This window comes from Malaclemys terrapin, chromosome 8, assembly GCF_027887155.1.
Source record: "Malaclemys terrapin pileata isolate rMalTer1 chromosome 8, rMalTer1.hap1, whole genome shotgun sequence".
Classification (NCBI taxonomy): domain Eukaryota; kingdom Metazoa; phylum Chordata; order Testudines; family Emydidae; genus Malaclemys; species Malaclemys terrapin.
The window spans coordinates 22252941-22277426 of NC_071512.1; the positions used below are offsets into that span (position 1 = coordinate 22252941).

The 24486-nt window shown below is 43.2% G+C and overlaps 1 protein-coding gene across 3 annotated transcripts in view; it reads left to right on the forward strand.

Annotated features, from left to right (window-relative positions):
• Nucleotides 1-24486, forward strand: part of HTR4 (5-hydroxytryptamine receptor 4) — a 228659-nt gene that overhangs the window by 24286 nt on the left and 179887 nt on the right. For 2 of the 3 annotated variants that reach the window (XM_054038667.1, XM_054038670.1), the window contains exon 2: nucleotides 13907-14024. The exons of the other annotated variant lie outside the window; for it this stretch is intronic. The gene's annotated coding sequence lies outside the window, so the exon portion shown is untranslated. The remainder of the gene's footprint in view (nucleotides 1-13906; nucleotides 14025-24486) is intronic. 3 annotated transcript variants of the gene reach the window in all.

The window sequence follows — 24486 nt, forward strand, 5'->3', positions numbered from 1 at the left end:
GATTATGGGACGTTTCCAGAGGCCAATCCTCGTTCACACTGATGGCCAGGCATTTCAGCCGGGGCGTAGCAAGCTTTATGCTTCTCATGGAGGTGGATTACTAGGAGCGCTCCAGCTGCAGAGTCCAGGCGCTCTACGTGCCTTGCCAGTGTGGACATCTCAGGAGTTAGGGTACCTGGGGCTGCTTTAATGTGCTCTAACTTGCAAATATAGCCAAGCCCTTAGCCGTGTCATGTGATGAGTCCAGGTGAAGCAATTCAGTCTCTTCCCTGCTCTCCTGCATATTTTACCTTGGAGCCCAGATCTCTTGGCTCCTTGGGATATGAAGATGGATTAACAACTAAATATTTCTTTTGAGATTTCCTCTTTAGCTCAGGATGTAACTACATGATGGGAAGGTGAATTCTTGGGTGAGTGAGCTCTCCTAGAGGAAGAAGGAAGATCTTTATAAGATGCTAATAGGATGCAATAGGGACAACCCATCCTAAATTCTCAGTTACTGAGGGATAATCTACACTCATAGCTGCTCTGCACATTCCTCCCACCAGCTTCCTGGTTTTTATAGCATCAAATTCCTCACCTAAAAAAAGCATTTTAAATACTTCATTGCTTAAATCTCTGCTTTCATTTTCTCTTGCTCTCCCCCTCTTTCCCATTTGTGATCTTTACTTTCTGTTTCTCCCCCCCCCCCCCAATATTTGGACCACCTTTTCTACTTTCTTCTCCTTCTACCTGGATCTTCTCACCAGTAACATGATCGCTGCTCTGAGACTTGGTGTTGCCTGGATTGGACTCTGAGCTCCTTGGGGCAGGGAGTGCACCTTATTCTAGGTTTTGCTAAACTGAATACAATTCGTTTTGTATCAGATAAATGAACCGTAACAATCTTATGTGAAAACAATTAGGAGTCCTGTGGCACCTTAAAAAATTAACAGATTTAGTTGGGCATAAGCTTTTGTGGGTAAAAAACCCACTTCAGATACATGGAGTGAAAATTAGATACAGGCATAAATATATTGGCACATGAATTTATGGCACATGTGGATACAGACTAACATAGCTACCCTTCTGAATCTTATGTGCCATCCATAAAGTGAACAATATGAGTGAAAAGCCCTGATTGGGACTCAAACCTGCTAACATAAATTTACTCAAGAAATCCCATTAAACTCACATGAGTAAAGTTATTTCAAGATCTGTTAGCAGGATCAGGGCCTTCATTTGTTTGGTGTTGTGAACTAGCTCTGTAACCCAACTCTATTATATTGTGTAGCCAACGATGAAAAAGTATTGCCCCAAAAGACACACTTTTGCTACCGGGCAATCCTGACTGTTGTGCACAGACTCACCACTGCCCACATATGAGCAGGTGGCAATTTATTAGCAGGTAGCCAGAGTTCACTTAAACATGAGCTTAGATACACTTGGTTGTGCATGGGGCTAGGGTTATCTAACCACGTCACTGCATTTTCTACCCTGCAGCCAAACTCCATTGATGGAGACCGAATTTGTGATTTAGTGGGAGGTACTTGGTCTGCTCTAGGTAGAGCCTCTATTTTCTGAGGATCGAATTACTCCAAGATGGGCTTGACTCTGAAACAAATCTGACAATATTTCATCTTGTGCATGTGAAAGAAATGAAGGAGGAAAGTGCATCCATTTCTGCATTTATAGTGAGGCACATCGCTGGCCGAAGGTTAGTATTAGAATAGAACAAGGGAGGAATTTTTAAAATGTCTATGACTTAGGAGCACTTTCAGTGGAATTTGTGCTCCTAAGTCATCTAGGTGCTTTTGAAATTCCCACCCCAGGTATTTGAGAGGCAACAATCCGTATCTGATGTCTATGTGGAGTTACAACAGGATACGGAAAGGATACAACTTTAGGTCATAATGTTTTAATGTTAGTGGCATTTCTATCACGGGCCTTATCTATATGGGGGAATTGCCCCAGTTTCAACCATTAGTGTCCTGTCTACAACATTACAGCTTTGTTTGTCTACAGTAGGTAGGGTGACCAGATTCCCTTTAAAAACAGGACAGTCCCAACTTTTTCTTTTATAGGTGCCTGTTACCCGCCCCCCACATCCCCTGTCCCATTTTTTCACAGTTGCTATCTGGTAACCCTAACAGTAGGAAGCAATAAGTCGCATTTTGCTCTGGTGCAACTTGACTTGGGTACACCAAAAGCTGCTCACTGATTGCTGCACCTGGTGGGCACAAGGCCTCAGTCTGTTTCTCAAGCCTTTTCCCACTGCCAATTCTATTCTCTCTTTGGCTGCAGAGGCAATTGTTTGATTGAAAGGAATGGGAGAAAAAGCCTATTACATACAATTTAAGTCACACTGATGCTTCTGTAAATAGGAAAACACACACATTCATGGGAAAGGATGAATGCAGAACCTCTCTCTCTAACTGGCTTGAAAACCTTTTTAGCTTGTATGCATGGAAACAACTCCGTTGTAGAACTAGTTGGAAATTTTTCATTCACACATTTATTGTTATGAAAAATACCTATTTGGTCAAAATTCAATTTTTTTTTCAGGTTTTGTCAAAATCCCCAAAGCCCCCAAAATGCTTGGGGGGGGGGGGGGGTTGAGGGGGGAGGGATATTTTTGATCAGCTGTGCTAAATTGGATTCAAGTAATTAATAGTTTTAGTGCAAGTCTGTGTCATAGACTCATAGAAATGTAGGGATACAGAGGTAATCTAATTCATTCCTCCACACTGAGGCAGGATTAAGTGTACCTAGATCATTCCTGACAGGTATCTGTCTAACCCAGGGGTAGGCAACTATGGCACGTGTGCCAAAAGTGGCACACAAGCTGATTTTCAGTGGCACTCACACTGCCCAGGTCCCAGCCACCAGTCCGGGGGCCTCTACATTTTAATTTTAAATGAAGCTTCTTAAACATTTTAAAAACCTTATTTACTTTACATACAACAATAGTTTAGTTATATATTATAGACTTATAGAAAGAGACCTTCTAAAAATGTTTAAATGTATTACTGGCACGCGAAACCTTAAATTAGAGTGAATAAATGAAGACTCGGCACACCACTTCTGAAAGGTTGCCGATCCCTGGTCTAACCTGTTAACATCCAATGATGGGATTCCATAAACTTCCTGAGCTGGGCACTCTTATTTTCAATTAAAAGCATATTTCAATATAACTAAAACAGTAGTACCCACATACAGACTTGCACCAAAAGAACAAAAGTGTGAATGACAACCGATTTGGTTGCTTTGGTTCCCACTTTGGTGTAGACAAGCCCTTTATATTTGCAAGTGAGCTCTTTAAAAAGATCCACCGTACAACTGCAGGTGCAAATATTCCCTGCTACACCGATGTACTTATCTGCATGCCCCATTGCTCCCTAGGGCATACTCAAAATTCATCCAGTGACAATTTAGGCTTGAAGGATAGAACTGCTCTCCCCTGTGAGTTAGAAGCAACGAGGCCATTGTTAGTGCATGACACTTGGTTAAAATCCTATTCGTGCTGCTCCTGCTGATGCGCTGCTTCTGCAAACTCCTCCTTTCCCTTTGCCCCCATGCGGTCACCCCCAGCAGCACAATTCAGCATGTTTGGCTAGCAGTGCCCAGGTGAGTGGGAGCTGCTCATTATCATAAGTGGCAATCAATGTTCTAGTTTTGCATTGAAGTGCCTGAATCACATTGAAAAGAGAGGTCAAAACACACTCAGCCCAGCCACATGAAAAGATTTTATAAATAGTTTTCCTTTTTCTTAATGACAGGAATTTTTTATTCTCACTGATTTTTCTAAATGCTTTTAAAAAAACCTTTTCTTCTGATATGAATCATAAGAGCAATATTTTATAGCTACACATTTTCTGCTAGTCCCCAATCACACACCTTTCTCTTTCTTGTAAAAGACATGTACATACATACAGCAGATAACATGAAATTCAGCTGCTGTCCTGACAAACATTTTTTCAGCAATCTTCCCTAATTCTTTAATGTAAAACAAACAGAAAGAAAAGGGAAATCAGTTATTCTTCCTAGACCAGATCTCTTCACCCAGCACATACCTCTGGTTCTCCTGCCCTTTCCCATGCTGTATCTCAAATGGCTGATTAGCTGTTATGAAAAGTAGCAGAAAGGCAACTGATTGTCAATTCAGGGTTTTATCTGAAGCAACATTTCAGGTGTAACCAGGACATCATCTATCTCCACAAAAGCAAAGCAATTCACAATCCGTTCTAGGAGACAACTGGTTCTTCTGCATAATAGACAAGTGACTTGAACTAAATGGGCTGAAACTTCTGTTTCCATCCAAACCTCACCCTGTAAATCATGATGTAATTCACTGTCAGGCTACTGGAAAGTTGAACACCTGATCTGTTGCTTTCAATGAGGTAGGTTTTCAACAATATGGGAAAAAGATGAGACGGGAGAAGGAGGAAGCAAAGAAGCTGATAGAGATACAGAGCTTGCATCAGGCCAGTTTCTGATACCCTCTCCCCTTGTACCTTATTCCTTGAGCCGTTCCATTGAAATCACAGGGGAAGATACTATTCAGTCTATACAAAGATTTAAAAACCTGCTCCCTCCCCAAGAAGTGTCTCTAGCCCTGGAAGAGATCTGATTGTTGGTTCCATCGGGTGAAAACTCCACAGTTTGTGGGTCTTTGCAGCCATTCTATTAAACTGGAGGAGAGTAATGGAATGGTGCTTTCAGAAAGAAGAGCTGTCCTGGTGGGGACTTTGAGTGGTGAACACAGCATTAATTATCTGCAACTGTTGCTCAGTGTGCAGTCAGCAGGCAGTCCCACTTCATTTAATTTGTTGCCAAATTATTTCCCCTTAAAATTCAAACACTAGCCTACTTATCCCCAGGAAAAGCAGCATATTAATAGCTGGCACTTTGATTCTGGCTCTGTTAGCCTTCACTAGGGCATAGTGTGTTCCTTCATGCGTCCAGTTAAACAACAGATATGCTTCCAAGAAACTTGTGGCTTTCGGCTGATATCTCTTGAGTAACACTGTCCAGCATTTCAGCCCAGACTTCCTTTTGCCTACTGCAGACTCAGTTTCTTGGCTACGTGTCAGCCTTAAACAATTGGCTCAAGGTGGAGCAGAGCTGGGAGCACGCCAGGACTGTAGGCCAGTAATTTAAGGGGGAGCAGATGCACCTGTTTTGGTGGCATTTCAGACTAATGACAGACTGCTTGTGGCTAGTGGAGTCCCCAAGTATCTCTCCTGAAGGAAGTTCAGATTAAATTTAGAAGCCACTCATGTCTGGCAGTGGGGTTCTGAGATCTGACCAGCACAGAAATACAAAGTTGTTAAAGTAGGATACATTGCATAGGGTGCATTTTACTAATTCTACAGTCCAGTTAGTCTTTTTTTCCGGACACTTGATGCTTTTTTCAGATTTGGCTCTAGACTTGCAGCTATGACTTGAGGAGGGATCATCACTTAATGAGGTGAAAAAGCTGCTCTTCTGGATAAAGCACATGACTGGGAAACAGGCATCCTAGGTCCTATTCCCACTGGGCTCTCCCACATACTTCCTGTATGAAGTCTCTGTGACTCAGATTCCCTATCTGTAAGAAGGGGATAATGATTTTGACACAGGGGGCAGCCACATGGCTGCCCCCTTAATGTTTATAAAGTGCTTTGAAGATGTACAGTGAGATCTAAGTGCAAAGTATTAGTATGATCATTTATTATTTAGAGCTGATTTAAATCTAAGACCACTTTTTTTTTTTTTTTTTTGGCAAATATTTTGGCATAAAACATTGACCCTCTTTTGTTAAAAATAAAATCTGGAACAGTTTGACTGCATCATCTTTTATTATTTATTAACTGGACCCGGTCAAGGTTACTTAGGCCAATTATTTGGCCTAACATTTTTTCTTAAATTAATTTTTTTACAAAGTCCATGTAATTATTTATGGGAATGTTATTCCCCAGACAAGTGCTTCAAAATTCTTTACAAAATAAATACATTTAAAAAAAAAAAGCCAATACCAATGGCTCAGTAACACAAACCACAGCAGACATAAAAGAAAAATAGATATTGGCTACAAAATACCTAGTTCCTAAACCCTGAGTCTTTAGGACTTCTAAACTCTTTGACCTGCCAATGTAAAATGCCTACATTACAATACATGAACATTGCTTTATGGATCATTTATCCTATCTCTAGTATAGTCCCCGTGTAAGGGTGGACAGACAGCATATATGAAATAACTAGATAAACCTTAGCTGCAAGTGATACAATGCCCTTAACACAGCAGTAAAACAGATTATAAAAGCCTACAAGATGCATCAGTGGAGATGTCAGATAAAACCTGAGAGTCATCAGGTGGACAGGAAGGAGATTCAGGAAATCATATGTCATTGAGAGACGTCTGCATTTGAACTGACTTGCAAAATATGGCCCATCCTCCCTACAGCTGTGCAGGCTACATACTGCTCAACCTTTTTTTATTTTTTAAAAGGAGTTTCATGTTGTGCTGGAGCTACGGCATCTTCCCAAATAGAGGGGCACTGCATGATTATTTAAAGGGTGCTTTATTGTAAAATGACCTGGAAGGATATACATACCTCTGCACTATTCAAGAGAGGTTATCAATTAGTCATACACACTCTACTTTTAGGGGCTGAAGAGTTAGATTCTATGTATGAAAATACCATTTGGAATAATTTAGATGCTCCAAGTAAAATGTCCAGAGGTGGCTGAGAGATGATTTGCCAATATTGTCATGAGTAAAGGCAATGAGTTTAGTTTACCATTACTCCAGAGGTCACTTGATTCACAAGTATGTTCAGGAACCCTGGAAGTTTTACATATTTAAGCACAGATAATTATGCATCTGAAAATTCAGTGAAAAGGGCAATATTTATTTTCCATTAATTGTTGGTCTCCTGTTAAATATGTTAAGAGAAGTTTTTGAGCTGTCAATCTATATCTCCTAGGGTTTGTACTGCTGCTCATCACCAAAACACATATCAGTCACTAAGTAGATTGGCAAAGTGAGATATCTAGTGGACTTCACAGAATCTGTCCCAGTGGGCTAGCTTGCCTTTATTATATTCACTGCTTTCAATTATATTCAGCAGTAATGCAAGGAACCTACAGGCCTCTATCCTGTCAGACATTAGCTTCAGCAAGTTAGCAGAAGGCTTTAGACCTATGAATTTGAACAAAGAAACTTTGCACAGATACACGGCCCAACAAAAACCCCAAATACTGGGGAGCTGAAACTAGTGCTTAAGGGGAGTTTCTGACTACAGGAACAGGACCCAGCCAGAAGAGGTTCCTGGCAATGAACTGATGTACATGAGCTACATCCACAAGAGGGCCATGGTAACGAATTGAGATTTTTTTTTTATATATATATAAATAAACTAACCTATAGAAGGATATTTCAAAATTAGTAAGGTAAGGATATACAAATAAGGGAAATACCCCCTACTGACAATGCATCACCCATAGTGTGGTCAGCATATCATACTATAAAAGTGGCATTGCAGCCTAGGGGCGGTAAGAGAGAGAGATGTAGACCTTGGGAGGTGCCAGAATGATTTCCACTGGTGGTGATGTGTTAGCCATCATCTTCCTCTTCAGATTGTTCTGCAAGGGATCCGATTTCCCTCCCCCCCCCAGCCTAAGGGGGGTCCACAGGACCTGGAGACCAAAAAATTATGGGGGACAACTAATAAAAGAACCGGGACAGGAGTGAGGTCAAAGGGTCAAACAAAGGGAACCAGGGATGGCGGGAGTATATGGGTGTGCAGATGTATATTCTGTAGTATCTCTATCTACCTTACTGAGTTGGGGTGTTCATGACTGTGCTAACTGTATTAATAAACTATTTTTAATTGTAGAAGAGTTCCTATAGTTTGATAGTGTTACAACTGTGCACATTGGGGTTCCCAACTATATAATAATTTGAATAACACTGGGCCTGATCTTGGGACAAGAGCCTGTTACTCCGCAAAGAAATAACTGGGGATTCTTAAGTAATCCATATAATTAATTTGTAATCTAAAGAGCAGGTTATACGGCCGAGCCTGTTTTCAGGATCCTCAGTCACAAATACACCCAGGCTCCTTCCTTTTTACCCTATGTATATTTAATCACCAGTTTCAATTCCTACCAGAGCATACCCCATGTGCCACACAACTTCTCTCCCAGCTCCCCCTCTGAGCTCCTCAGGATTTCCTGTTCCTCCCAGATATATATTTACCCAGTTACCAACCCAATTGTCTCATGAGCCCATCAATTGACACCAAGTGTCAGGAATCTTCATTAGGCATTGCTGACTGGACTCCAATCAAAACTTTAGCCTCCTCTGTGCTGCAGCAACTTCAGTGACCAGGGTGCTACAGCAGCTAACACTTCCTCAGAGAATCTTTTGTTCTTCACCCTTCCTTTTTCATGGGGGCTCGAGGAGCAGAAAGCATGCAATGAGCCTTTAGTGACCAAGGACTAGTGAGACTTAGAATGAAATTTGTTAGAATAACATTGGGGTGAATATATATACACCTCTACCCCGATATAACACAGCCATGGGGAGCCAAAAATCCCTACCGTGTTATAGGTGAAACGCTGTTATAGCGGGGTAGGGGTGGCAAGACTCCAGTGGTGATTTAAAGAGCCCGGGGCTCCCCGCAGCAACTGGAGCCCCAGACCCTTTAAAGCGCCACCGGAGCCCCGCACCCTTTAAAGCGCCACCGGAGCCCCGCTGCTACCGCGCTATATGTGAACCCGTGTTATATCGGGTCGCGTTATAGGGGGGTAGAGGTGTATATATGAGTAAACACCACATTTGTAGAAACCTGGTTTGGCTCCTGAGGAATCCATGACCAGTAAAAAGGACTAAATTTGCAAAAAATGATTCAACTAATTCTAATCTCCTCCCTCACTGATAAAAGCACATTGCACTTAAGTGTCTGTATTAGCCAGAATAGAGCATCATCCTCGAATTATTTTCAAAGGAAGACATGGAGGTATTGGAGACGCAGCACCTGTTCGCTCTCTCACACACTGGCACAAATCAGAAGTATCTCCAATGAAGTCAGTGGACTTGTTTAACAATGCTGCTTCTGGCGGGACACAACCGAGAGTATCAGTTCAGGACAAATTGCTTAGAAGAGGGCTGTTACAGCCTAAGGCTGGGTTTCCTTTACTATTAAGGCACACCAAACCAGCCAAACAGAGAGGACTTCGGTCTCACCCCACTGGCTAACCAGAAGTCATACAAGCAATTCCCGTAGACACTCCAGTTTCCCAGTATTGCCACTTGTTATGGGGATGAATGGTTATGAAAACCAATACCCCAGTATAAGAAAAAAGTTTCTCCCAGTCCCAAAGGACCAAGCCCCAGACCCAGGTCAATATACAAGTCAGATCTTACCCACAAATCACGCTGTTGCCAATCCTTTAGAATCTAAAATCTAAAGGTTTATTCATAAAAAGAAAGAAATATAGATGAGCGCTAGAATTGGTTAAATGGAATCAATTACATACAGTAATGGCAAAGTTCTTGGTTCAGGCTTGTAGCAGTGATGGAATAAACTGCAGGTTCAAATCAAGTCTCAGGAGTACACAGCTTGGATGGGTCATTCAGTCCTTTGTTCAGAGCTTCAGTGTAGCAAAGTTCCTCAAGAGGTAAAAAGCAGGATTGAAGACAAAATGGAGGGGTTTTCAGGGCCTTTTATATTCTCAGCCCTGTGGAAGGACACCCTTTTGTTCTTACTGTGGAAAATCACAGCAGCAAGATGGAGTTTGGAGTCACATGGGCAAGTCACATGTTCATGCATGACTCAGGTCTTTAGAGTCCGACGCCATTGTTTACATGTTAGTTTGAAAATTCCCAGGAAAGCTCAGATGTGGATTGGCATCTCCCAAAGTTCATTGTCAGTTAAGTGTTTCTTCATTGGGCACTTACTGAGAATAGTCCTTTCTCAAGAAGCTGACCAAATGATTCACTGAGGCTACTTGTATCTCAATGTGTTTTGATTCTAAGTACATAGCCAATACTCATAACTTCAAGTACAAAAATGATACACACATACAGATAGCATAATCATCACCAGCAAATCATAACCTTTTTATAGACATCTCACACAACAACCTTTGTACAATATTTGCTGCAAATATATAACAGTGGTTGCAACAATGATCTATACAGTCACAGTTTATGTCAACGTCACAACTTGCACTGGTATCAGATTGGTGTGAGAAGAGAATCCCTCCCAAAGAGATGGGTGATGGATTTTTTTTCCATTGGAACAGGTTTTCAAAGGCAGGGTAGGATACCACTGAGGAAATGCTGTGCTGGAGCCAGGGAGGAGATTTTAGGGGGAAAGGATATTTTAAACAAATTGTGTGTGTGTGTGCGCACATGTGCCTATAAATATATATCCCAGTTGGGGATTGGGAATGTTTTCCCAGTATAAACAGCTTTAACAATGGAAGTAGAGACTATGTGAAACTATTCCAGAACTACATAAATTAGAATCTAGCAGAAGAAAATGACAAATCTCATCCTGAGAACTTTTCCCACGCATGATGGGGAGAGGGGGAGGGGAGGCCAAAATGACAAATGATTAGTTTCAAGTGACAGTGGGGGCTGTTTGGCTTTGGGTTTTGGAAGCCATTTGACTGAGGTAGCACTTATCTGCCTTTCTCCTAAAGTGGCTGTAATGTCCTGAATACATGCAACTTATATATTTCTCATACATTGGTCTTATATCATGCCCCTCACTTCTGAGCTTACAGCGAGGCACATATGCTAGAAGGCCAGCACCATGACATGGAATTTTGAACATTAAGAGTAGACATGGGAGCTAGAGCAGCTCAAGAAGCTTCTGCTGGTAGATCTTCATGTCCCTTTGCTTTTGGCAAGCTCCCCCAGATGATTATCTGTTACTTCAGTGGTTTTCAAACGTTTTAGGCTGCATACTCCTTTCCAAATAATGTCTACTGTGTACCCCCATCTGAGATAGGCAGAGGTGACGTGTGCCTCCTCCCCAGATTTCAGCCTTCCATTTAGCAACAGCTCTAGAGGTTTTCTACTGTGGGGTGCACCCCCCCCCCAGCAGGGAGTGGAGGAACTCTTGGGGGAGGAGGCAACTCAGAGAGGGAGCACCACCTCCGCCCCCTGACTCACTTCAGCAGGCCACCTTGCCTGCCTGGATTGGGGGGGAGGGGCACCACCAAAAATTGTAACTCAATTGAGCTGAGCCGCTTGCCCTCCTGAATATTCCTCCACACCCCCTATGGGGGCATGCACCATGGTTTGAAAACTTCTGTATGAAATAAAATACGTTGTCCACCATTACAGCATTTTTCTCATGGACCCCCTGATGAGAGCCCATGTACCCCAGTTTGAAAACCACTGTTTTACTTGAATCTGACATAGTTAATTTGAGAGATCAAGACTGGAATTTCCCATCATCTATTGCGACCCAATCTAACTCCTTTGAAATTTGGTGGAATTTCGATCCAATCCAATTCCTTTGGACCTAGTCCGTACTCCTTGAAACTATAAAGTGGACAAGCGAGAACTCAACCCCTCTACAGCACAGTCCAGATTTGCATTCTGTTCCCTGAGCTTGGACTCCACTTGCTTTGAAATTATAAATAATCCTGAGAAGCATTTTGAGTCATGTGCAGGGCCGGCTCCAGGTTTTTTGCCGCCCCAAGCAAAAAAAAAAAAAAAAAAAGCAGTTGTGCCGCCCCTTGAAAAGGGCCACCCAAGCACATGGGACGCTGGTGCCTAGAGCCGGCCCTGGTCATGTGTCACAAACCAACAACCCAGGGATCTGTCTTTGCTTCAGAATTCTATTCTCTAGTATCGCCACAGCCACTAGCTCTTGAACTGCGTTAGGCTTATCTGACTGGCACGCATCACTCATACTGCAGATAGGGATCAGCAAATATTTTAGTAATCAAATGTCAACCTGGTGCATATTCACTCGTAAAAACTTTGTTAACATGGCAATAAGAATGTAGGTACTTAGTGCGTTCGGCTCTCCATGAGAGCTTAATTCCCAAAACTCAAATGATGAAAAACCTGGAAATGTGCAGGTAACGTGACACTCCCACACAACCTTAACTCTGCCCTTTTTAATAAACCATTCTTCAGGAAGATCACTGTGTCTTAACCCTCCCTCAGCGCCTTTGTCCAGTGTGATCTCTGCCACCACCAAGTACTCCCCAGATCAATGGTGCTGCATGGATCACTGTGAGGATCCACTGTACTGTGTCAATAAGAGTACTGATTTGGAATTGTGGGGAGCACAGAGAAAATGGCAGGTTTTGTTACTGAGGGATAAAATAGAGTTATATTCTCAATTTCTCAGGTACTTTTACAGTCCCCATGGGGACCAGGCCCATGTTGGATGGCAAGTGTCAATGCCATGTGTTTTGGATATTAAACCCTCACAGTGTGGAAGGGCATGGGAACTGTTGAGTACCTGCAACCTGAACTTCATGCTAACAAAAGCTTTTGCATGTGAATATCAAACATCAGTTGTCATGGGGTATTTGGCGGGGAGGGGATGTGGACCCATTGATTGGGATCTCAACTGAGTCCACCAACTCATCTGACATAGGTCACTGAACAACCTTCACATGGGAATGACTTTCTAATCATTTGAACTGATGAGTTATGTCCCTGAGCCATCCAGTCCCTGTCATCTGTACAGTTCATGTTCTAAGATGCCTTAGGGGTGTATGGATCAGCATTCACATTGCACTCCCTGTCAGTACCCAGCCCAGGCCGGGGGAAGCTAATGATTCAACCAGTGGACCAAATTTGGTGGTGAATCTTGGTCATGTGCCCCCAGAGGCATGTTGTGCATATGCTAAGAAGAAGTTTCCTTAGCTCTTCAGCTAACATATTTACTTGCCTCTCTCTCTTTTGAATACCTATGAAATTTCCCAGAGGGTGGGGTAGGAGTCAGTGAGCCTGAGTCTCTTCTCATTCTGGTTTTACAGCAGTATAACTCCACTGACTTCAGTGCAATTGCTGCTGATTTGCTTCATTGTAATCAGGTAGGTAATCACTCCCAATGAATCTAGATTAAGAGCCTTCCATGTAATTATGTGGCAAAACCCTACAAATGTAACCTTTGCTATTGGCCAGAAGATAGAAATTAAATTGTACTTAAAGGCATAGATGGCTTGTGAAGGTCAGCTCATAACTATTACTGTCCATAATGATTCCAAAGTGCATGTTTGTTTACCTCAGTTTGTGGAGTAACATTTAAACAATAAGAGCCCGTAAAAGCTGCAGAAGTATTTATTGTATTTGTTACCATTTGTACGAACAGAGGGGTTTGAATCTGAAAAGTGCTTGCCTAGTGCACTGGGGTAAGTTTTGGCCAGGAAGTGCCTGCACTGTGTAGGAGCTTTGTGAGAACCAGGCAGCACACTGAGAATTATAAACTCAAATAGAGCAAGGCGTAAGGACTCTGATAGTTGATTCTGGCATTTTGTGCACTGAGTGCTCTAACCCTGGCTGGCAATTTAACAGGCATGTAATAATACACCTTGGGGTTCCCATGGAAGACAAGCTGCTCACCTGACACTGTGCAAGTCAGGTTAAAACCCTCATTAGGCAGCATTCCAAGCTGTTCCTCCCATCAAGCTGTGAAACAGAATTTACCTTCTAGCTGCAAATATTTGCCAGATGGTTTCAGTGTATGTGAAGTCCTTGGTCCTCTCATGTGGTTCAAGTGCCAGATTTCTATGGACTAGCTAGATTATGCTAATATAGTTGGGCTTTTAGTTTCATTAGAGAAGAAAGCTAAAGAACTCCCTGTGCTGCACACAGCAGCCTGTCCGGGCCTTCTGGCCTGATACTAATTCACTTACTTGTTTTGTGCTTTGCAAGTGAAGCGTCTTCTCTCCCCATTTCTAGCTATGAGTCCAGAAGTCCTGAAAATAGTGTGGGTACAGAGTACAGGTAATGGACGACTCTACCACCAAACCCTCCACCAATGTATCCCAGCATTGACCAAGAGATGCCAGCTGAGAGGGTGAGTCAAGCTCCCTTAATCTTTCTTCTAAAACTGCCTCCAAGAATATATAGTCCATTTGTGATCTTGGGGGACAGAAATATATTTTCAATGGCATCTGGACTGAGACAAACTGACTTCATTAAGGCCCCTAAACAGCCTTCAGATGGAAATCACTGCTTGGCCACCTTGTGCCTTTGGCCCAGGATTGGAGGGACTGGGAATAGGAGGGGCAGAATAAAATTTTCCTTTGGGCACCTTAACTGAGAATTTCCCAACTAATGGAGAAGGAGGGTTGACTCTTAACCTTAATTTGTTTCAGTGACATATTTGACGGTGCTGGAGCTGTTCTGTAATAACATGAACAATGTATGTTGACCTGGTTATTGGTTATATATGTTTTCTGTGTAAACATGTTGATTTAGTTTAATAGGAAGAATTTTTCAGGGAAAAAAAGCAGGAAGGGAAAGAATATCTTTTTTTTTTTTAGTGAGATTACAAGTTTGGTTGATAAGGGTAATAGTGTTGATGTAATAGACTTCTGTAAGCCATTTTTGGCTTGGAACTGTACGACTTTGTTAAAAAAAATAGAATGATATATAATTAACACGGCACACATTAAATAGCTGACTGATAAGTTATCAAAATGTAATTGTAAATGGGGAATCATCATTGAACGGGTGTGTTTCTAATGAGGTCCATCAGGGATTGGTTCTTGGCTCTGTGCTATTTAACTATTTTATCAATGACTGGGAAGAAAACACAAAATCCTCACTGATAAAGTTTGCAGATGACACAAAAGTTGGGGGACTGGTAAATAATTAAGAGGACTGGTCACTGAAAGAGCTCTGGATTGCTTGGTAAACTGGACAAAAGCAAATAATATATGTTTGAATATAGCTAAATGTAAATGTCAAGGAACAATGAATGGAGGCCATACTCACTTTGATATATCTCCATATATATATTATAATCTCATAGAGCTGGAAGGGACCCTGAAAGGTCATCAAGTCCAGCCCCCTGCCTTCACTAGCAGGACCAAGTACTGATTTTGCCCCAGATCTCTAAGTGGCACCCTCAAGGATTGAGCTCACAACCTGGGTTTAGTAGGCCAATGCTCAAACTACTGAGCTATCCCTCCTCCATCCTTTCCCCCTTATAGCATGGAGAACTGTATCCTGAGAAGAAGTTACTGGAAAAGATTTTGGGGTTAGGGTGGATAATCAGCTGAACATGAGCTCCCAGTATGACACTGTGGCTAAAAGGGCTAGCGTGATCCTTGGCTGCCTACAACAGGGGAACCTCAGGTAGCTGGAGGGAAGTATTTTACCCTCTGTATATGGCACCAGTTCAACCACTACTGGAATACTGTGTCCACTTCTGGTGTCCACAATTCAAGAAGGATGTTGATAAATTGGAGAGCGTTTAGAGAAAAGCCATAGTTAAAAATTATTAATTAAATTAAATTACTTAAATTAAAAAACTCTAATTACAAAAAGAGAAAACCTGCCTTACAGTGATAGACTCAAGGAGCTCAATCTATTTAGTTTAACAAAGAGAAGGTTAAGGGGTTCCTTGATTACAGTTTGATTAGATAATGGGCTGTTCAGTCTTGCAGAGACAAGTATAATCTGATCCAATGGTTGGAAGTTGAAGCTAAATTCAGACTGGAAATCAGGCATACATTTTTGACAATGAAAGTAATTAACCATTGGAACAATTTACCAAGTGTGATGGCTGATCATTGACAATTTTTAAAGTCAAGATTGGATGCTTTATTAAAGACACACTCTAGGAATTATTTTGGAGTTGTTCCACGTCCCGTGTTACACAGGAGGACAGACTAGATGATCAGATGGTCCCTTCTGGCCTTGGAATCTCTGAATGTCTCAAGACAAGTCACCCCTCAGTAAACACTTAAGAGTTAAGAGACAATGTCTGAAGTATGAACGTTGAAAATTCTCTACTTCCTGACTCCAGCCAACTTAGAAAACTAATTTTGATGAGCAAGGCCAAAGCCCAGGAGCTCACAAGAACAACGGAACTCTGGCTGTATTAAAAGGGACTCTCTCTCAAGAGATTGGGAGATATTTTGGGGAATTGGACTAAGATGTAGGCACCTGCTGCGGTGTCTGGAAAAAGTTTGCCCTGTCTAGATTGCCACCAGGGAATGGCAGGGTTTAGGTAACAGAGACATGAGTGTAGCCTGCGTGTTGTTTTAAAATCCTCTTTCTCTAATGCTTTTTCTTACTGTTAAAATGAACAGTACTTTGATTTCAAGAAGGCTGTCTGGTCACTGCACAACACTGGTTGCAGACTCCCAAAGGGAAGAATCACTGTAATCTGGATTCTCTTGGACCTGTGGGGTAAGCACGATTGATCAACAGGGTGTTGGAGCCCAGGGTGCTGGCTGCAGCCCAGCACTAAGAGCAGGAGACTAGTGGAATTCCGCCCGATGATAGGTAAAAGGCTGACACCTGAGGGGGTGCCTTCAGAGAGAACACAAAGGGGACAGAGGTGCAGCTGGCCCTGTAACTGTGGCACCGTATTTGCTCTAGTGTCCTCAAAAGAAATCAAGGCTGATTTCAAAGGCAGGTTCAGAACCAAAATACTTTTATTATAAATAGCTTTGCACTGCACTTCTGATTGATTGGGATAGCTCAGTGGTTTGAGCACTGGCCTGCTAAACCTAGGGTTGTGAGTTCAGTCCTTGAGGGGGTTACTTAGGGATTTGGGGCAAAATCAGTACTTGGTCTATATATAAAGACATAGTCCCTCCTCTGAAGAGCTTTCAACCTAAATTAGATAAACTTAGAATATGAAGCTAGATGTAGAAAAAGCACAGAAATAATACTTACTATCACTTTTCATGCATTTGCTTACGTTAGAGGTTATTTTTACTGTAGCTCATCCTTCCATTTGAGCATCACAACTTCCTCTAGTTTATTTTAACCAGACACATGAAAAGTGGTTTCCACTGTCTATACTACGGAAACCACAACAGGAAAAGGAGGATTAACAGGCTCCATCCTCAGGTGCATCTGAGATCTGGCCCCATCTGAGGGCTGAGAAGAGGTGGCAGAGGTACAGTTATGCCACGTTTCCACGCCCTTGCTATCCTGGGTCTGCTTTGGTCCCTGATATATATTAGAGCAGCCAGAGGGTTATGTCAATTAGAGTCATTCAATTGGCCGAGGATCAGGTGGAACTCTGTGCATTCTGGTCCCACCTCCTGGTTTTCCTGTCATGCCACCTACATGCCCTCATGATGCAGGAATTCTCAACTGCTTGCTTAAGGCAGTTTAAAGTCCTTTTTATGCTGCTGTTGCAGGGCAAGATTAAGCCCAATGACTCCATAATTGTCTATTCATCCTTGTTTTCCTGTGACAATTATATTGGTACAGATTGGAGGGAACTGGATAACACATATTGTAGAGCACGGTGGGGTGTGTGAGAGAGCACTGCCAATGATCTGAGAATGGGAATCCCCAAATGCTTGCTGCTGCTTTCTTTCCTTTTTTTTTTCTTCCTCCCAGTCTTCTCTATTTGTGTACAGTTGCTGGGATCCAGTAGCTCACCAATGAGGTCAAGCACTCCTGTTGAAGCTATTGCCCAAAGTAGGATTTTGTATCCCTTCAAAAACAAGTGTGCAGCAATTACAGAGGAGTAAAAGGTGTTAATGGACTTTGGCTTAGAACCAGACCAATATGTGCAGATATCTTACCTGCATTGACACATAATTGCTTCTGGGGGAATTTTGCGTCACTGCGTGTGCGCAGAATTCATGGCCCCCGCAGATTTTTTTGCATACCTGCAGAGAAATGACTTCTGATGGGGAAGCAAACGGAAGCTGTAAAAGTGGTCATGTGCCTACTCCCTGGCAATGCAGACTGGTTGGTTTGGGCATGCAGAGCAGCCAGTAGAGATGTAAATCACTGCCTCGGAGGGGCCTTGGTAGTCTTGTGTGTGAGAAAGAAACTCTGTCCCTCTTGCTCGCTATTGCAGCACGCTCGGCGTGGAGAGGCAAGGCTTTGGGGTATTTCTGAAGAGGCAGGCATGGGGCAGGCTCTGTTCCCTCAGGCAGATGAGAATGTAGCAGCCTGCCTCTTTAGTGAATTATTACCATTGTTCTTAGTGAATTCCCGCAGGAGTATAAAACAGGTGTAAAAATTTTAAGGCTCCTTTACGTTGCCAGAGTGGTGTAAAGGAGCCTTATTGTAAAGGACAGTATGAACAGTATGGACTTATAAATGCTTATGGTGCTTTAGTGATTAGAACTGGTCTAAATTTTTGGACTGAAAACATTTCTTGTCAAAATGTGCTCCATGAACTGTTTGCGACTGAGCTTTTTGGAGATGGTCAGTACCCAGTATAAATTGTGAGTTTGAGTCCCCAACCCTCATTTGCTCTTCAGTAGCCTATGATGTAACACTGAGCATATGGCTGCATATATTTGTTGACTAATAATTAGAAGTAAAGGGTCAATACTAGCTACATTACTATTAGACAGAGGGAGTTTGGTGATTTCCTCCAATGCTCCCCACTCCCATTCTCCATCCATTGTATTGTAGTTTAAATAAATTACCAAAATAATTGAAACTAGCTGGATTATATTGCATTATTTTGACAAAAAATGCAGAATTTTAAAATATTGTGCACAGAATTTTTATTTTTTTGGTGCAGAATTTTTAATGTTTTGGCATAGAATTCCCACAGGAGTAACATAATGGCTTTTCATAGCCTAGCATTTTGAGGCTATAATTAGGAAGGATTTTCTTCCTTGCAGATTAATGCCTCGATTCATAGCTTTTATCATTCTGGTCTATGTACAAAGCAAGCTGATGGTATTCTTTTTAAAATGGATGTTTTATAATGGCATTTACTGATCTTTGGTCTAAATCCTTAAGCTGATTAAATATCGACTCTGTTGCACTAAGTATCGAATTACCGTGCAAGCTGAAATAACTCACATGTTACTGAACTATGCAAATGGGCTCATGGACTCTCTGCAGTGGGCTCTATTTACAGGGCTGCCATCGTTAGGGAAAAACAAATCTTAAAATGTTGAAGTGTCTTTAGCTGGGGAGAAGGGGCCTTCACTGACCGCTCTGGAAGGTGAATGCATCTTCTTAGCCACACAATAATGCCAATGTGGCCTGCCATTTCCACCATTTCTCAACTGCAACCTGAATGGACCACCCATCCCTAGGATTATAAGGGAGTTTAGGCCTTCATCATCCATTCAGTCTGTGACCTTTCTGCTAAGATTGCCAATGAAGATGCTAGTTCTTCTGTAATGTGATGACAGCTTTTGTGATACAGACCTCTAGCCGCAAGAACTGAACTGAGAAAAAAACAAAACAAAAACCCCCAAACACCACCATTCAGTTCACGCAGGCCACTGCACAAACCAACTGAGTTGGGAAAGACTCAATCACTTCCAGCCTGGGTCAGATCTGAAGTAGCAACCTAGAGGTGGAAGGAATTGCACCTCTTAGTGAGCAGGGCCGGCTCCAGGCACCAGCTTGCCAAGCAGGTCGCGATTGCGGCTTTTTTATTTATTTATTTATTTGTTTGTTTGTTTGCCGCTTGGGGTGGCAAAAATCCTGGAGCCGGCCCTGTTAGTGAGTCACTATTAACTGCAGGGCTAGCATCAAATCAGGCTGAAACTTCCCGACCCACAAAGCATCAGCAGGTAGAGCCCACGCTGCAAAGCTTATTGAGAGATTTGTAGCTGAGATGGCAGTGGGATCTGTTCCCTTTCATCTTGCATTACTGATGGAGAGGATCAGTAAGATTGTGTTCTGCTGGCAGACCAGGGACATGGAGAAGATGGAGTTTGGTACATTCCTTTGCTGAGTGGAAGATCATTATGGGTGTTTTTATTATAGTAACATTTGGAGTCTCTAACCCAGTGGTTCTCAAACTTTTGTATTGGTGACCCCTTTCACATAGCAAGCCTCTGAGTGCGGCCCCCCCTTATTAATTAAAAACACTTTTTTATATATTTAACATCATTCTAAATGCTGGATGCAAAGTGGGGTTTGGGGTGCAGACTGACAGTTCACAACCCCCATATAATGACCTCGCAACCCCCTGAGGGGTCCCGACCCCCAGTTTGAGAACCCCTGCTCTAACTCCATTGTGCTAGGTGCTCTACAAACACATAGTAAGAGACAGTCCCTGAGCTTATGTTCCAAATAAACACAGGAGAGGAGAGGATACCAGCACAGAAAGGGGAAGTGACTTGCCCAGATCATACAGTAACAGGTGGTAGAGCCACCCATGTATTCACTGGACCACACTGCCTCTCTGTAGACCACAAGAGATGCTCTCAAGCTGACTTATTCTCCTCTTCGAGAAGTTCTCCTTTCTGAAGTTGGTCCAATAAAAGATATTACCTCACCCTTTCTTGTCTCTCTAACATCCTTGGACCAACCCAGCTATTGCAACACAGCATACAACAGTGGAAGTTATTCTCCTCTTGACTTTCATAATGCTGTCTTGTGAACGGAGCCTCTTTCTGACTTACTGCCCTACCTCCTGTGAAAAGGTGCTGAGCACCCTCCTTTCTCATTGATTGCAGTGGGAATTTAAGGTGCCCAGTATCTTGCAGGAAGAAGCCTAAAATCTCAGAGTCTTTAGGGAGAACTTGTACAAATATCCCTCAAGGTATTAGCCATGCAACTTTCAACAATGATGCAATTTCTATCACTTCTAGATTGAAGGGTGTGCTTGTCCCAAATCTAAGGAACCAGGTGGAATTTACAGCCACCATTTCATCATCAGGCACCTAGATCCAGTGATGACAGCTGCATTAGAAATACTGATGTGAACACATCCTATAAAAATGGGGTTGCAAAGGTGACTTCAAGCAAACAAATTATGAATGAAGCTTCAAGGAAGTTGGAAAATTAATCCTAAAAAAAAAAAAAAAAAAAAAATTTCTGGAGAGAACCTGGACCTGCAGGGCGGTCTGGGGAACATTTTGCATTGAAATCTGTTTGGACATTAAAACAGGCAGTGGATTGTGTCTCGTCACACTTGTTCATATGGGCAGTTCTCAGAAAAGGCAAAATGCAGAGATCAAGCCTTTTCTGTCCCAGTAAATGGCTTTTTGTTTCCTTATCTCAAGTCCCTTTAACCATTAAGCTATTTATAGCATGAATGTTTCCGCAAGTCCTCTTCCCTCCCCCCATGTGTTATCTTTTATACTGAATGATCTCCGGGTCTGGTAATCCTAATGCTTCCTCCTGGATGGGATCCCATCCCAGGGAGGGGCTGTTTGCTTTCTAGGAGTGCTGCATCTCGGTCCAGAATTGAGAGATGCAATGAGAGTCAGAGATAAATTACCATCCATGTTACCACCCTACACACACATCCCTCAAAACATTTGCAGTGTTGGTCATAGATAATTAATTTACCTTCTTTCTCAGTCCCCACTGCTTAACAAGAATCTCCATTATCTGTTAGTGGCATAGGGCCTTTGACACATCTAAGCCTCAGAGAAGAGTGGTGCATAGATACAGATAGATATAAACAATAGCCAGTTCATTCCATTAGTATTTATTTAGTATTTGCATGAGAGTAGAACCCTGAGACCACAACCCATTGTACTAGGTGTTGTACAAACACAGAAACACAAATAAAAGGCAGGCCCTGCCCACAATCTAAATAGGGACAAGATGTGGCAGATTGGTGTTGAATATAATTAGGGTGACGAGATGTCCCGTTTTTAAAAGGACAGTCCCGTTCTTTGGGACTTTTTTTTAATATAGGTGCCTATTACCCTCCACCTCCATTCCATTTTTTCACAGGGTGGTGGAATTGGGGGAAGAAAAGGAGATAGTAACAGGAATACAAGGTTTCATATATTACAATTTGAAGGTTTCACTGGATTTTGTTCTTTTTTAAATAAGGTAAGTGAACAAGAGATATTACTTGAATTACTACTAGGCCACGTCTAGCCAGTTGCAGTGTGGCCCATTAAACGCTCCCCTAGTTTGGGAGTAGGACATACATACTGGGCCATGGAGAGGGCTTCTGGTTTTTGGTTTGTGTTTATTTTTTGTCAACTTTTGTGCCTTTCAGCTCCTTCAAAAATGGATTTTTATTGGTTTACTTCACTGCTGACTACATAAATACCAGTAAAAACTAGTTGTTTCATTAGCAATGAAACAAAGACATTTTTTTCAAACACCCATATACAAACTTTTTAAGGCAGTCTCAAGTAGTATTGGTTTCCTATGGGCCCAATTCTCTCCTACCCTGGACACTGTGTCTTCATTCACAACATCTGCAAAAGGAGTGCAAAATGACAACAAACCACCTGGTAGCATTTTAAACCCACTTTGCACTTGTGTAAATAACTACACAAGATGCAGAGCAGTAGTGAATCAAGCCCTATTCATAATGTGTAACTTGCACACAGAAACTACTTACTACGCTGCTCTTTGTTTGATCTGGAACTGAACCATGGAGACAATTATCAGGAAAAGGTACAGGCCGGAATGTACTGCAGGCATTCTGAACAAGGGGTGAATTCCACTTAAAGTCCCTGTAAGGGAAACTTGCCATCTTCTGTTTTTCTCTCCCCTTAGTAGAAAATTCCAGATCCTTTATAGTTGTTATCCATGGAATATTTTTCTCTAATAATTCCTTATCTGTAGACCATTCACTACAACATTTTGGTAATTCAAATTCTATGCTTCATTGGTAAGTTCGATATGAAGTGCAGGTCACAGGCTCTTTGTTTTTTTTTCCTGTTTGGATGGGTTTAACTCTGCAAATCAGATGTCCAAATTCATAGTCAAAATTCAAATTTGCTTTCTATGCATATTGTCCAATATTCACTGAAATTTGCTGTTTCCATGAACTTTCCTGACAATAAACTGGGTTGCTAGAATATTCCCGGCACATGAGCCCAAAAGGAGCATGAACACTAGGGTTACCATATTTCCACAAGCAAAAAAGAGGACACTGGAGGGGGGGAGCCCCGCTCTAGCCCCGCCCCTGCCCCACCCCTATCCACTCCCTCCCACTTCCCACCCCCTGATTGCCTCCCTCTGAACCCCCAATCCCCCCTGCTCCTTGTCCCCTGACTGCCCCCTCCTGGGACTCCTGCCACTAACTGCCCCCTAGGACTCCACCGCTTATCTAAGCCACCCTGCTTCTTGTCCTCTGACTGCCCCCTCCTGAGAACGCCCTACGACCCTACCTGTCCCCTGACTGCCCTGACCCTTATCCACACCCCCACCCCATATTCACACCCCCACCCCCAGACAGACCCCCGGGGACTCCCATGCCCTATCCAACTGCTCCCTGTCCCCGACAGGACCCCCAGAACTCCTGACCCATCCAACCCCCTCCGCTACCTGCCTGCCTCTACCCCTCTCCACACCCCTGCCCCCCTGACAGCCCCCCCCAGACCCATCTAACCCCCCCGCTCCCTGTCCCTGACTGTCCCAACCCCTCTCCACACCCTTGCCCCCCTGACAGCCCCCCCCAAACTCCCAACCCACCCAACCCCCCCTCCCTGTCCCCAGACCAGGGCCGGCTTTAAAGAGCCCAGGAATCGGGCTGTGCTCCAGCTGGGGTTGCGGGGCTTGGGCCGGGCCGGAGGTGCTTGGTCGATGCTGCTGGGGCCCGAGCTGGGCCGGCGCTGCTGGGGCCCGAGCCGGGCCGGGTCCGGGCTGGGGGTGGTGGGGCCCGAGCCGGGCCGGCGGTGGTGGCAGCCGGGTGCTGCTCGGCCAGGGCCGCGCCTCCCCGGAGCTCTCCTCCTCGCGCCCCCCTCGCCCCAGCTTACCTGCTGCTGCCTCCTGCCTGCCCCTGCTTCTTTTCAGACTTCCCGGGAAGCTCTGATTGGCGGGAAGCAGGGAAGGGGGAGGAGCAGGAGGGGTGGAGCGTTCAGGGGAGGAGAGGAGGGGGAAGACAGCTGCAGGGCGGGACAGCATGGTAAGGCTGCAGGGGATGGGGGGAGCCGGGAAGGGGCTTTGGGTGCCCAGCGGCGCTTGGCCACCGCTTTTCTATCTATAAATAGCCGACCGGGGGGAAATCCCGGACATTTTTAGATTTTTTTAAAATCTCCCCCGGACGGCTATTTATAGACTGAAAAGCTGGACATGTCCGGGGAAATATGAACACAGGCAAAGAGTATTTGTTTAAAAATGTGAGTGCCTATTTGTAGAATTTTTGGGCAGTATTCACCGAGCTCTCGTTTTCAACAGTTTGGTAAGAAGAAGAAATTATGCTCTAAGTGCAGCTATTTTTATGTATTTTAAGACAGAAAATGGAGGTTGATAGCTTTTATTGCAAAACCAAATATCAGTACCATCACTCTTCTCTCCAAATCGTTAGTGTCAGGCAGGGCCGGCTCTAGGTCTTTTGCACCCCAAGCAAAAAAAAAATTGCCCCCACCCCCTTTTTGTGTGTGTGGCTTTTACAAGTTAGCACTTCGCAATTTTTTTTGTTTTGTTTTTGACTG